The following is a 14,545-nucleotide window of genomic DNA, read 5'->3' on the forward strand; positions in this document are numbered from 1 at the left end:
TCAAAGGGTCACTGTGGCTATTATGTTTAGAATAGAATAAAAGGGGAAGGAGGGAAGCAGGAAGTCCAGTTAAGACAATAGTGTGGCAATCCATGGAGGAGATAATGGTTGCTGGGATAATGGTATCAGTAGTGAAGGTAAGGAGAAGTGAGCAAATTCCTGATATATTTTAAAGAGAGGCCTAAACGTTTCCTGACAGAATACTGGGGTATGAGAGAGAGGGGTCAAGGATGACTCCAAGGTTTCTCCCTGGGTTCCTGGAAGTAGAGAATCATCAATAATTGAGATAGGGAAGTTTGTGGGTGAGTTAGGTTTTAGGGGGATGAGATTAGAAGTTAAGTTTTAGACAAGTTGAGTTTGTCATGTCAATGAGCTGTTCAAAAGGAGATGTTGAGTAGGTAGTTGTATATGCAAACTTGGATTTCCAGAGATTCCTGCACTGGAGATAAACATTTGGAAGTTATTAGCAAATAGAAGGCATTTAAGCCTCAAGACTCTATGAGGTTGCCAAGGGAGTGAGTATGGGAAGAGGAGAAAGGATGACTAATGGCTGAGCCCTAAGAGTCTCCAGTTTCAGGAGGTCCAAAAAGAGATGAAGAACCAATAAGAGGCTGAGAAGAACCAACCTTTGATATCAGAGGAAAGCCAAGGACGATTTTTATTCTAAAACCCAAAAAGAAAGTGAATAAATCAGAGGGAGTAATCAACTGCATCAATGCTTATAATAGTATTATAAGATGGGGACTTAGAAATGACCATCGGATCTAGCAATTTGCAGGAGATTTTGACTAAACGGTTTCAGTGGAATAATGGATGTGAAAGCCAAACTATAGTAGATTTGAGAGAGTCAGAGGAGAAGTATTGGGGGATAACTGCAGTGTTACTACAAAGGGGAACAGAGAAAGGAGCACTATTTGCAGAAGAGGTGAGGAAAATCTGATAAGAATTCTAGTGTAATGACCAGCAGAATAATATAGAAGAGAAAGGAGGCCTTTTAGAAAACAGAAGCTAGAAGGGATGGGACCTAGTGCATAAGGACAGGGACTGGCTTTACATAGGAGCACAGATAGTTATCTACAGTACATGTGTGAAGGCAGAGTGGGTGCACATGCTGGCAAGTGGGAAAATGTGATAGAAGAAGCCTGGGTAAGTTCTTAATGCTTAAAATTTCTTAGTGCAATAGCAAAGAAATCATCAGCTGAAAGAGAGGATAGAAAGGAGAGAGTGGAGGCTTAAGTAGACAAATTGATATGAAATATTTTCTTGTAGAGTGTAGTGTATTAACAAGGTTTTAAATATATATATATATATATGATTAAGCTTGTTAGTGGTTTTGTCAAATATTTATATACATATTCATTTGGGGTTTGACTTGGTTACTGAGAATGTCGTGATAAACATTTCACTATAATAGAGGATTTGACAAATTGCTTGTGTTGTTCAAATTTTGCTTTTCATATTTTGAAGCTATTTTATTAGGTATATGTAAGTTTAGATTTATTATATATGTTGCAGTGAATTGAATCTTTTGTAATTATGTGGCAAATTTCACTTTGTTGTTGCTACTGTGCTTACAATCCCCTTCGCTACAACAGCTTTTTTTAGGGTGACTGTCCATAATTGTCTTTTAACTTTTTTAGATATTATGTCTTGGAATGTTTATGGTAAACAGTATATAGCTGAATTTTTGTTTTTCTTAGTCCAATCTGGCAATCACTGTGTTATATTTATCACAATTCTTGATATATTTTGGTTTGTTTCTTATGGGTTGCTTGCCAATTGCTGCTCCTTTCTAAGTTCTCTCCATAGTGTGGATTTTATCTTTTTTTTTTTTTTTGCAGATATTTAGCAGCTCTTTAATACTCTGGATATGTTTAGGTCACTGTCTCATCTTATGAGTCCTGCCTCTCTAAGAATAAAACCAGAATACTTGATTCCCAACATTTCCTTTTGTAGCTAGGACAAAGCAACATGACCTGGATTTTCCTCATCAGATTCACCTCTGCAAGACTTCTGTGGCTCTAGTCTCAAGATGAATGGGCAGAATCCATTTTACTGCTGATAGTGGAAACACAAGAATCTGGCTTTTGATGATGGCAGTGGGTACATGGCTACTTCCCTCACATGATGGCTGTAACATTGAGCAGCAGCAGTAGTGACTTCTTTATATCAGACCAATTCTAGTGACTGAAAACTGGTTTTCTAACCCTTCCAAAAGAATATGAGTTATCTCAAATCATTTCTCAAAGACTGCTAGCTACTCACCAAAATCCATGTTCTCTTCTTCTTTCTGGGGCAACAGCTAGGCAACATTTCCTTGTTAGCCTTGCAGTTTGGTGTGTCATGTGTCTGAGTTCTGGCCAATGGAACACTTTCAAGCCTGAGCCACATACACCTCCCACACATGTCCCTCCATGCTCTTTTCTCTTTCACGGAGTGGTTAGAGACCCCCTTGGTGAACTTGGAAGACCTGTATTGAAGATTGCAGAATCTCTATCAACCACGGTCCCTGAATGACTGTGTGGAGAAAGTCACTCTTTCCTTTTCCTGTTTAGCAGTATAAGATGTTCATTTGGTCATTTGGTCTCAGAATATGTACTTTTCAAGTTCCCAGATGATTGTGATGCTTCACATGCTTGGCCCAGCATTGGGAAGCCACAGATTCTGACAAAAGCAGGGCTAAGAAAGAAAGGTGTAAGCTTGGTGAGCTCCACCGATAGCACTAAAGAGAATTGTCAGTAAAATTTCCAGTTAACATCTGAAAGAGTGGTGAGGAATTATAGACTAGCAGAAAGATTATGAGACATCTGTAACATTACAGCTTTATATCTCTTCTTATTCATCATTTGTATTTTTCTTTTTTGGTTTTCCTGTGAAACACTTAGGTTGAAAAACATCTTTAGGTTGTCATGGGGTAGGCAAGAAAATTGTGTGTAGGTTGGGGGGCGCATATAGGGAAAGGATGCTGGAAAGACTTTATGTCACTTTGGAATTAGGCTTGGAAAATAACATCAAATACAATGGGTGTTGGTATCTGTTTTAAAGAAAAAAGGAAAGCAGGTTGAAATTCACGGACTTGTTGGCAAAAGGAAAGGGAAGCATGAGAACTATCCTGTATTTCACCAGGGTTTCAGTGGAGGTGATAAGAATACTATGGATGTTACAGAACTTCACGGATACCTGTGACCTGTATATGGGGCCAAATCTGTATGGAGCAAAGAGAAAATCCACTGCCCAGGATTCCAAGTTAATGGTGGAATGTACTCACTGGACTCTGTTGTCTCTAAGGTGGATCTCTGAGACAAAAGGTTTACTGAAAGCAGAAAGAGAAAAGCAGAACTTTGGGAAGTAGTAACTTCAGAACTACCTCATTCCTATAGATTGTTTTAATTAAAAATAAACAACTACAGTTGCCATGGGTTTCATAATTCATTGTGCATTTATTAACCAAATACATGTTGATTATATGAGTTAGGCATTGGGTTGTGTGGTGGGGAATCCAAACAAGATGAGCAAAGTGGGATTCCTGATCACAGCAAACCTAGGAGGTTTTTAAGACTCTCCTTTAAATGTAGCCTTTAGACTTTCTGAAGCTATTCAGCAATTGGGAGATCTGAAACAAAAGTTTTTGAGGGAACAGATTTTCAGGTGATGGAGCTTGGAGAGAATGGTCGTGGGGATATATGACTCTGCCTGAAATGAGAATAATAGCAGCAGGTTTCATTTTTGGATGAAATCTGGGGAAACTCTCTCAATAAACTAGGTATTGATGGAACTTATCTCAGAATAAGAGCTACTTATGACAAATCCACAGCCGATATAATACAGAATGGGCAAAAGCTGTAAGCACTCCCTTTGAAAACCGATAAGAAATAAGGATGGCCTCTCTCACTACTCCTATTCAACATAGTATTGGAAATTCTGTCCAGGGCAATCAAGCAAGAGAAAGAAATAAAAGGTATTTAAATACTAAGAGAGGTAGTCAAATTGTCTCTGTTTGCTGACAACATGATTTTGTATTAAGAAAACCCTATCATCTCAGTCCAAAAACCCTTTAAACTGATAAGCATCTTCAGCAAAGTCTCAGGATACAAAATCAATGTGCAAAAATCAAAAGCATTCTTTTACACCAACAATAGACAAGCAGAGAGCAAAATCATGAATGAACTCCCATTCACAATTGCTACAAAGAGAATAAAGTACCTAGGAATACAGCTAGCAAGGGACGTGAAGGACCTCAAGGCGAACTAGAAACCACTCCTCAAGGAAATAAGAGAGGATGCAAACAAATGGAAAAACATTTTATCCTCATGGATAGGAAGAATCAACATCATGAAAATGGTCATACAGCCCAAAGTAATCTATAGATTCAATGCTATTTCCATCAAACTGCCATTGACCTTCTTTACAGAATTAGAAAGAACTATTTTAAATTTCATATGGAATCAAAGAAGACCCCATAGAGCCAAACAATTCTAGACAAAAAAAAAAAAAAAAGCTGGAGGCATTACACTACCTGACTTCAAACTATACTACAAGGCTACAGTAACCAAAACAACATGGTATTGATACCAAAAAAAGACATATAGACCAATGGAGCAGAACAAAGACCTCAGAGATAACACCACACATCTACAACCAACTGATCTTTGACAAACCTGACAAAAACAAGCAATTTGCAAAGGGTCTATTCAGTAAATGGTGCTGGGAAAACTGGCTAGCCATATGCAGAAAACTAAAACTTGACCCTTTTACAAAAGGGTCCTTACACCTTATCAACTCCAGATGGATTAAAAACTTAAATGTAAAACCAAAATCCATAAAAACCCTAGAAGAAAACCTAAGGAATAGCATTCTGGACATAGACATGGGCAAAGACTTCATGACAAAAATGCCAAAAGCAATTGCAACAAAAACCAAAATTGACAAATGGGATCTAATTAAACTAAAGAGCTTCTGCACAGCAAAAGAAACTATCATCAGGGTGAACAGGCAACCTACAGAATGGGAGAAAATTTTTGCAATCTATCTGACAAAGATCTAATAGCCAGAATTTACAAGGAACTTAAACAAATTTACAAAAAAAAAAAACAAACAACACCATCCAAAAGTGGACAAAGGATATGAATATACTTCTCCAAAGAAGACATTTAAGCAGCCAATAGACATGAACAAAAGCTCAACATCACTGATCATCAGAGAAATGTAAATAAAAACTACAGTAAGTTACAATATCACAGCAGTCAGAATGGTGATTATTAAAAAGTCAGGAAACAATAGATGCTGACCAGGCTGTGGCAAAAGAGGAACACTTTTACACTGTTGGTAGGAATGTAAATTAGTTCAACCGCTGTAGAAGACAGAATGGCAATTCCTCAAGAATCTAGAACCAGAAATACCATTTGACCCAGCAATCCCATTACGGGGAATATACCTAAAAGAAAATAAGTCATTCTACTATAAAGACACATGCACATGTATGTTAATTGCAGGACTATTTACAACAGCAAAGACATGGAACCAACCCAAATGCCCATCAATGATAGACTGGATAAAGAAAATGTGGCACATATACATCGTGGAATACTGTGCAGCCATAGAAAGGAATGAGGTCATGTCCTTTGCAGGGACATGGATGAAGCTGGAAGCCATCATCCCCAGCAAACTGACATAGGAACAGAAAAACAAATACTGCAAGTTCTCACTCATAAGTGGGAGTTGAACAATAAGAACATATGGACACAGAGAGGGGAACAAAACACATCAGGGCTTGTTGGAGAGTGGGGGATGAGGGAAGGTAGCTTAGAGGAAGGGTCAGTAGGCTCAGCAAACCACCATAACACAAATATACCTATGTAACATTAAAAAAAAAGAAATCAGGGGAAACCTCAAAGGCCAAACCAGCACACTTACCTATGGGTTCCAATGGGTAGGTGACTAAATGTCTTTGTCCACACACTAACACAGTCACTCTTAACCTGTTTGAGAATCTGTTAAAAGCTATGGACCCTCTCTCTAGATCAGTGGTTCTCATGAAGCATTTACAATGTCTGGAAACATTTTTGATAGTCATGATCAAAGATGCTACTGGCATCTAGTAGGTAGAGCCCAGGGATGCTGTTAAACAACCTGCAATGCACAGGACACCCTTTACAGCAACGAACCAGCTGGTTCTAAATTTCAGTAACGTCAAGGCTAAGAAACACTGTTCTAGATAACAGCATGACACACAAAATTCTGAACATAATTTCAGGGACTTCCCCACGTCTATCCATAGACCCACTCTGAATGCATTGATCCCAGGTCAAAACACCCTGCAGAGAGGCTCTAGCTAGTCTCATTTCAGGAAGAAAGACAGATGCCTCCAAGCCTTATTTCAAACAACTGAATTAAATTTTAGAAGGGTATCGAATATGTGTTTAATGGTGTAGATTCTTTGAAATAAAGCACACATTTTTATAAAATCTTTCCCTTTTATTTTCAAATAAATGTACATTTTAAGTCAAACATGATACAGATGTTTTTGATTCATATACTAATATATTAAGAGGTTATTTTGAATGGGTCATTTGATGTTAGCAAAGTTGGGTGAACCTTCTTTTTAGTAAGTCCCAAAAGGGTCATTTAATTTTTAAAGGTAAGAGGTCATGTTTTTCCATTATGAAATTCACTAGTGCGGGTTCAATTCATGTTCACGTATGCAGTCCCATCAGGATTTGGTGAAAACAAGCAACTTCTTCCTTATTTTATATCGTGCTTATCCCATATGCAAAAACTTGGAGAATGACTTAAGTGATGGCTAAGTGGAACTTTGTTCTATTATATTGCCAATAAAATTTAGGCAAAGTGTAACTGCTGCCTCATTAAAGCAGTTGAAAATCCCAGGAAATGGTGTAAAGTTCTTAGTGGAACAAGTGTGCTAATAACTTTCATAAAAATCTCACTAATTTGGAATCCATTAAACTTTCTGCTGTGGTCTGGGGATTCATTAAAAAGCTGATGATATCAGCCCTGCCTATACATTAAAAAGCACATTTTATTGATTACTCAATAATGTGCTCTGACTTCAGAAATGTTTTATTAAATACATACTATTTACTATTTATTGTTCTGAGATTAAAAAGTGAACGGGTTTAAGAAAAACACACTTCACATCATTGAGCAATCTTTATATTTTTATGCCATTGAACAACATAAATGCTACTCCTTATGCTTTTAACCTTGGTTTGCATATGTTTTTGATTGTTTGTACCATTTTCCCCCTCTGAATATGAGCTTAAAATCCTAGAGATCACAATGTGGTTGCAGTTTAAAATGTTCATTAATGACTATATTTGTGTTTGAGAAGTGAAAATGTAGTGCTGAGCCAATGGTTCAGGTTTTATCCATTCGGTAATTCATTCAACAAATATTTATTTGTTTTAGATGCTGAACTAGGAATTTGGGGTAATATAAACATGAATTGAGCAAGTATCTTCTCCTTAATAAGTCAGTAATTTGAGGTAGGAGAAAGAGCAGACCATTAATTTATTCTACAAGTTGTTGTTGAGCTCTTATTATGCTATGGGCACAATTATAGGCCTAGGAATTTATCTGTGGGGGAAAAAAGCCAGAATCTCTGCCTTTACCAAGATTTCTCTAAGTGAAGAAAACACTGGGATAATTTAATGAGGGAATAATGGGAAGAAGTTTATTCCTGCAAAAGAAATATACAAGCAGTGCTAAGACCATACCCTGTACTTGTTGAGCATCTGCTTTGTGCCAGATACTGAGATAAGCTCATTTAATACTTTAATATCTACTAGTTATTATAATTTTACTAATGAGTAACCCAAGGTTTAATGAGATTAGATAGTTTTTCTGTATTATTTACTAAATTTGAATAAAATTCTGTCTACTTTCAGACCAAGAAGAGCATAGTTTTACATTGATATTCAGCAGCTATCAAAACTTTTTGAGCAGAGCTTTAGGAAGCTTACTTTGGTGATATTTGTATAATATGAATAGCAAGAAGGGGTGCAAAAACTTGCAGTCTAATTTCCTCCATATATTTTTCTTGGGAATTCTCTCCAAGATGTCTGATTATCAATGGCACAAACACAGATTGTCTTCTACATGTTAACTTGAGTATATTTAATTTCACAATTTGTTTTACAGTATCTTATAGATTTGTATTTGAGAACATTGTCATCTTCTTGAAAATCTGTGGAAAAGATAAATGATTTTGTCTGCCTAGTAACCCTTATGTTATTGACAAATCGCATCCATTCCCGAGAAGAACCCATTCTATAAGATTTGAGCATGGATAACTCTATTTCCCAAGTACAGAAGAGGCTACATGCCTTAGGCCTAACTAATTAGAGCACCCCAGGGCCCTGGGCTTAGCACTTAGTTCAGGAAATATTGTCTCTGCTTTCTTTCTGTGGAGTTGCTAAGAGGGTGTGCAGCTGTTCCTTATGCCTAGAAGAGCTAGAAAGGGAGAGTGAGAGCTATACTATGCCTGGAGCTAGAAACCTACAAATGCCTTATTTATTTAAGCTAATAATTAGTCTATTTTGCTTAACCTGGTTTGAGATGGGGTTTTATCACCAGCAACTGAACGAGTTCTGATTAATAGAGTGGCCATGGCATTAATTTCTCTTCTTTTATTCACTATGTTTTGATCACAACATTCTATCAAGCATCAACTTTTTGAATTCAATTAGTAATATATAAAAAAATGCAAAATACATAATACTTGTGTAACTTGGATAACTACATTAGTTATCTACTTCATGTTTTAGCCACATTGCAAATTCCCAAGTGATGCAGAATATGGTAGTAGAATTTTGCTTTTAAATAGAATACTGGCATTTGGGTTGTTGAGGCCACTGTAACACAAATTTCCAGGGGAAACTCGGCAATTCAAGTATGTTAGAAACTTGATGGAGATAGTAAATATTAGGTTTACGAGAAGCAGTTTCATTAAGTTTACGAGAAGAGTGTTCAAGTTCTGAATCACAGAACACGTTTTCATCTAAGGCAGAGTAGCATATAATATCTAACAAATCAGAAACCCTGTGGAAACTTCAGAAATCATAGAATCAAAGTCACGAATATTATGATAACAGGCATGAAGCCTGGTAGGGGATAAGACTGGGACACTAGATTGATACATTGATGAGACTCTGAGATGAAGCAACAGATGGTGATAGCATTGGGAGTTGAGTCATGTTTGCCTAAAATTATTGCCTTCTGACATGCACAGCAGGGTGAGCATTAGTAAAACCTATTTGTCAAATTTCATCTGCATATTTGGCTTCATGTCTGTTATACTTGTGTGCTTAAAAAAGTACTTTAAGAACTGTTGCTATAGAGAAGAGGAATTGAACAAATATCCTAGGGTCTTGGTAGGACTAAATGGTTCCACGGAGAGGTTTGAGAATGTTTCCATGAAGCCAGAGACCATAGCTTTATAACTGGGAATAGCAGGTAACCAGTGAAATGGCCTTTCATCTTCCTGGGGAAAAAAGCAGCATTTTATTCTATTCATTATTAGTAGCAAAGCAATTGACAATATTTTCTTAGCACTAATTATGTGCATCTCAATTTGCTATTCTCTCACTGATTCCATCCCCAAACCATGCTATACACTAGTGCCATATTATTTTGCTTAAAATACTCATGATACTATTACATGTCAATCTCTAGTTGGCACCAGACACTGTGCTAGAGGCTCACATACATTTTCAAATCCACACATCAACACTGAATAGTTGATGTTAGTATAACAATTTTATAAATGAGACACCCAAGGTTTAGACATGGTAAGAAAATTCTTCTAAATCCCAAAGCTATAAAATTGCAGAGCTAGAATTCAAACCAAGATTGTTTGACTCCAGAATTCATGTTTTCATTTCGTCACTGTGTACGTTAAAACTTATGGTAGCTTTCCATTGATTCCAAGATAAACAAAAATTGTGCAGAATATAACAAAACTCCTTGAGAAAGTACTCAAGACTCATAATCTGATTCTGTTTTCCTTCAGGTAACATTTTTCTAATGAGGAAATTGAACTGTTATGTTCAATTTTGAAAACAGAACTTACATATTCCTGTTATTTGCTTAAAATACTTTAAAATAATTTCCCACTTCCAGTCTAAATCCAATAGACCTATTAGGAACCTTTCTCTGAGAACTGCATTTCTATAATATTTATTTCACATTTCAATTATTAGGGCCAATCACCTAATGGAATCAGGTCTTACAATGGCTCTTCAGAAGACTCAGAGTTTGGGCTACAGTTAAAGAGTCCCCTCTTTAACTGGGCAACAGTGTTATGTAATAGGCCTGGTATTTCATATCTACTTCCAGACAGATAATCTGAGAACCAAGTTTATCTATTACCTACAATTTAATTGTTTTTAAGTTTTAATAGCTTTATTGGAGATACCTACATATAATGAATGACACATATTAAAATGTATATGTTTTGATGTATTTATACACATAGGAAACATAACCACAATTAATGTAATGAAAATAGGTATCGCTTTCAAAAGTTTCCTTATGTCCCTTTGTAACCCCTTCTTCCTAATGCTCCCCCTTATCCCCTGGGCTCATTTCCTAAATAACCATTGTTCTTCTCTCCTTTAATTTGCATTTCCACTAATTTTCTTTATTTTAAAATGTTAAATTCACATATAAACATTCTATATATTTTTGGAGTACAACATGTTTTGATATATGCACACACTGTAGGATGACTAAATCAAGTTAATTAACATATGCATGATCACAGATATGATTTTTAGTGGTGAGGATACTTAAGATTTTTCAGTAATTTTTAAGTATTATTATTAATAATAGTAACATACCTCCATAATCCTCCCATCTCCCAGACTCTGGTAACCACCATTCTACTCTCTATTTCCATGAATTCAACTTTTTTAGATTCCACATATAAATGAAACCATGCAATACATGTCTTTCTGTGCCTGGCTTATCATCCATGTTGTTGCAAATGACAGAATGGTAAAATTCCAGTGTGTATATATGCTACCTTCTCTTTATGCCCTCATTCATTGATGGACACCTAGATTGATTTCATATCTTGGCTATTTTGAATAATGCTATAGTAAACATGAGAATCCAGATATCCCTTCAGTATATTGATTTCACATCTTTTGAATATATACTTAGTACTCATAGTGGAATTCCTGAATCATATAGTAGTTCTATTTTTAACTTTTTGAGGATCCCTCATACTGTTTTTCATAATTGCTATACTAATTTACATTTCCATCAAGTACAAGGATTCTCTTTTCTCTACTTCCTTGCCAATACTTGCTGTCTTTGTCCTTTTGGTAACAGCTAATAGATGCGAGTTCATATCTCATTGTGGTTTTAATTTGCATTTTCCTGATGATTCATGATTTTGAGCATTTCTTCATTTACCTGTTGGCCATTTGTATATCTTCTCTTGAGACATGTCTATCCAGGTCCTTTCACTATTTTTTAATTGTACTATTTGTTTTCTTATTGCAGAATTTCTTTCCTTTAAATTATTTCCATTAATTTTCATTTTCAATAATTGCATACAAATGAATCAAACAGTATGTACACTTCAGCCTGAGTTATCTTGATGAGCATAATCATTTTGAGATTCATTCCTGTTGTAGCAAATCAATAGTATATATTTTTTATATTGCTGAATAGTATTCCACTGAATGGATTTCTACAGTTAAATTTATTTATTTGTCTATTTATAGACAATTGGATTTTGGATATGATAAATAAAAGTGCTATAAATAATTGTGTACAAGTGTTCATATAGAAATATACTGTGATAGTTAATTTTATGTGTCAACTTGACTGGGTTAAGGGATGTCCAGATCACTGACAAAACATTCTGGGTATGTCCATGATAGTATTTCTGGAAGAGACTAGCATTTGAATCAGTACACCAAATAAAGAAAATGATGTCACCATCGTGGGCATACATCATCCAGTCCATTGAGGATATGGGTAGAACAAACATGTGGAGAATTTTCTCTCACTTTGAGCTTGGACATCTATCTTCTCCCCTTGGATATTAGAGGTACAGGTTCTTGGGCCTTTGGACTCCAGGACTTATATACACCAGTGGTCCCCAATCCCTGCTACTACATTCTCAGTTTTTTTAACCGTGGACTGAGAGTTACACCATGGGTTTCTCTGGTTCTCAGGTCTTCAGGCTTAGAATGAATTACTCCAACAGCTTCCCTTGTTTTTCCTGCTTACAGATAGCAGATTGTGGGTTTTCTCAACCTTCATAATCATGTGACCCACTTCCAAAAAGAAATCCCTCTTATATATCTATACATATTCCATTCTTTCTGTTTCTCTGAAGAACCCTGGCTAATATATACACTTTCTTCTTTTTTAAGTAAATACCTAGAAGCAGAACTGCTGGATCATAAGAGTATGCTTAACTAAAGAAACTATTAGAACTGTTTTCCAAGGCAGTTTGTATGCATATTATACTCCTACCGATAGTGTCAGAGTTCCAGTTGCTCCACATGCTTGACAACACTTGGTATGATCAGTATTTTTAATTTTAGACATTCTAATAGGTGTATAGTGGCATCTTGTGCTACATATTTGCATTTCTGTCATTACTAATGATGTTGAGTATCTTTTCTTGTGCTTATTTCTCATCCATATATCTTCTTTGGTGAAAAATCTGTTCAAATCTTTGCCATTTAAAAAAAATTGGGTCTTTATTATTTAATTTTTGTGCATTTAAAAATATATTCTGAATACAATTCTTTTATCAGACATGTATTTTATAAGTGTTTTCTTTTTTTAATTGCATTTTAGGTTTTGAGGTACACATGAAGAACATGCAAGATTGTTGCATAGGTACACACATGGCAGTGTGATTTGCTGCCTTCCTCCCCATCACCTATATCTGGCATTTCTCCCCATGCTATCTCTCCTCAACTCCCCACCCCACACTGTCCCTCCCCATCCCCCCCACAGACCCCAGTGTGTGATACTCCCCTCCCTGTGTCCATGTGTTCTCATTGTTCAACACCCATCTATGAGTGAGAACATGTGGTGTTTGATTTTCTGTTCTTGTGTCAGTTTGCTGAGAATGATGGTTTCCAGGTTCATCCATGTCCCTACAAAGGACACGAACTCATCATTTTTGATTACTGCATAATATTCCATGGTGTATATGTGCCACATTTTCGTTGTCCAGTCTATCATTGATGGGCATTTGAGTTGGTTCCAAGTCTTTGCTATTGTAAACAGTGCTGCAACGAACATTCGTGTGCATGTGTCCTTATAGTAGAACGATTTATAATCCTTTGGATATATACCCAGTAATGGGATTGCTGGGTCAAATGGAATTTCTATTTCTAGGTCCTTGAGGAATCACCGCACCATCTTCCACAATGGTTGAACAAATTTACACTTCCACCAACAGTGTAAAAGCATTCCTATTTCTCCACATCTTCTCCAGCATCTGTTGTCTCCAGATTTTTTAATGATTTCCATTCTAACTGGTGTGAGATGGTATCTCAATGTAGTTTTGAAATGCATTTCTCTAATGACCAGTGCTAGTGATGATGAGCATTTTTTCATATGTGTGTTGGCCTCACGTATGTCTTCTTTTGTAAAGTGTCTGTTCATATTTTTTGCCTACTTTTGAATGGGCTTGTTTTTTTCTTGTAGATATGTTTTAGTTTTTTGTAGATTCTGGATATTAGTTCCTTGTCAGATGGGTAGATTGCAAAAATTTTTTCCCATTTTGTTGGTTGCTGATTCACTCTAACGACTGTTTCTTTTGCTGTGCAGAAGCTGTGGAGTTTGATTACGTCCCATTTGTCTATTTTATAAGTGTTTTCTTCCAGCCTGTGTTGTCTTTTCATTTTTTTAACAGTATTGTTTGGGGAGCAGAAGGTTTTTTATTTTTATGAAGTACACTTTATCCATTTGCTCTTTTATAGATTATTCTTTTGGCATGATATCTAATAATTTTTAGCCTAATCAAGATCAAAAAGATTTTCTCTTATTTTTATAAAGTTTTATAGTTTAGGTTTGTGATTTGCTCCAAGTGAATTCTTAGATATGATGAGAAGCACGGATGCAAATTCATTTTAAAAATATGGACATCTCTTTCTTTCAGTACTATTTGTTGAAACATTATCTTTTCTTCTTCTTCTTCTTTTTCATTGTCTGAAATTTCTATAACCTTGCTCTGGATGGAGCAGGGCAAGGCATCAATTTCAAAACTGTTCTAGCAAGCATTGAAGGAATGCATAGGATCACTGCAGAACCAAGCATGCTGGAGGCTTGCTAGAAACACTATCTTTTGTATCTTTATAAAAATTAGTTTTTTTATCTTTATTTTTTGTATCTTTATAAAAATTAGATCCATAGGCTTGTGAATGTATTTCTAGAGCATTCTATTCTGTTCCGCTAATTGTCTATATTTATACCAGTAGCATGCTGATTACTGTAGCTTTATAATAATTATTGAAATCTGGTACTGTTAGACCTTCAAGTTTTTCTTCTA

At 35.9% G+C, this 14,545-nt stretch overlaps 1 non-coding gene across 1 annotated transcript; it reads right to left on the bottom strand.

Annotated features, from left to right (window-relative positions):
* Nucleotides 1–14,199: 14,199 nt before the first annotated feature.
* Nucleotides 14,200–14,328, bottom strand: LOC118144685 (small nucleolar RNA SNORA9). Its single transcript, XR_004729435.1, has one exon. It is a non-coding gene; the product is annotated as a small nucleolar RNA SNORA9 (small nucleolar RNA).
* Nucleotides 14,329–14,545: the final 217 nt, after the last annotated feature.

Source organism: Callithrix jacchus, chromosome 9, assembly GCF_049354715.1.
Source record: "Callithrix jacchus isolate 240 chromosome 9, calJac240_pri, whole genome shotgun sequence".
Lineage (NCBI taxonomy): Eukaryota > Metazoa > Chordata > Mammalia > Primates > Cebidae > Callithrix > Callithrix jacchus.